The following is a 1,384-nucleotide window of genomic DNA, read 5'->3' as shown; positions in this document are numbered from 1 at the left end:
GTTAGGATGAGGGACCTTTGAGCTAATGGAAATTTGGCCAATGCCATAAAGTAACATTTGTTTTATATTTTTGTGACTTGAATGTCACATTTCTGGAAATTAACCTTTGGCAGAGTAATTTTTGTCCCCTCCTGTTGTTTTCACCCTTCTGTTCTCTCAAGACAAAATCCTTTTGTCTTTTCCATTATAGTTACCTAACATTTCTTCTCCCTAGTGTGACCTGCAGCTGATCATCAAAATTCATACAACGTCAGGAGGTGGCAGGGAGACTTGTCACCGTACGGTTAATTAAGGTGGGCTCTTGTGCCAATAAGGCAAAATCATGGTGTAGATTAATCTGTATGTAGAGTGTGAAGCTTCACAGCAATGTAAGGTGCTTTAATTGAGTGAACTTCCAGCTTCTAGAGCAACTGCCACGACCTCTCTCTAAGCTGAACTGGCGTTTCTGTCTTGATTAGGGCTGATAGGCGACCACATGCCGCTCCTCTCTAGCTTTTGTGTGCACACGTGAAGCCGAGCTGACTTCCTCCGTTGCCTTCAAACTCACAACTGGGAGGAGAGCGAATAAAAGCAAAAGCATGTTTGCTGCGAAATGTAGGCAGTGCACACTCTTCTAGTTCATTCCTGGCGGTGAAATAATTCGCCTTTTCTTGGGAGCTTGATGCGTGTTGCCGGGGTGGGTGGCAGTCATAGTGGAAGAAGCCTTGCTTTCCAGGGGGGTCATCCCATGAGGTAAAAACGCTCCGCTTTCAGAAGTGAATCGTGCAGTGTGTCGTGGGAAGCCAGGACCACGTCATTTTTATGTTATTTTTTGCCTGTGCAGTTTCATTAGTACTCGCAGCTCTGTCTCTGCCCATAAACTAGATATACACCCTCACGAAAGTGGTTCACACCGGTACCGAGAGTGGCAGGTGACACCGGCAGAGCTGTCTTCTCCATCCTGGTCGCCTGGTGGGAGAGCGGACTGCTGAGTACAGCTGTTCCCACTGTGGCTCAGAGGAAACAAACGCGTGGGGAATGAATAGGATGAGCAGCCTGGTCCGCATTTGCGAGGTTTATGTAGCACAGACTGCACAATGAAGGAAAAATATAGGGAAAGCTGTGAGTCCTGCACTGTATCTGTGACACTGTATCTGGGGAGGGGGAGGGAAGAGCATTCGTAGCGGGAGGTGTGGCGGGAAGCTAGAAGTGTTCAAATATGTATAATATTTTATATAAACATAATAAGCTTAGTTCCCCTTCATAATCTTCAGGAATGGTACTTTAACACCATTAAGCAAAGAATTGTTTTAGGATTAAATAAATGTATTGTACATAAGGCCATACGTAATCTTCTAAAAATGTCGCCAGACAGGAGCGATGTGTATTACTATATGAAAAAAAG

This window comes from Pygoscelis adeliae, unplaced genomic scaffold (genome assembly GCF_000699105.1).
Source record: "Pygoscelis adeliae isolate BGI_AS28 unplaced genomic scaffold, ASM69910v1 Scaffold206, whole genome shotgun sequence".
Lineage (NCBI taxonomy): Eukaryota > Metazoa > Chordata > Aves > Sphenisciformes > Spheniscidae > Pygoscelis > Pygoscelis adeliae.
This window is presented reverse-complemented; position numbering follows the sequence as displayed.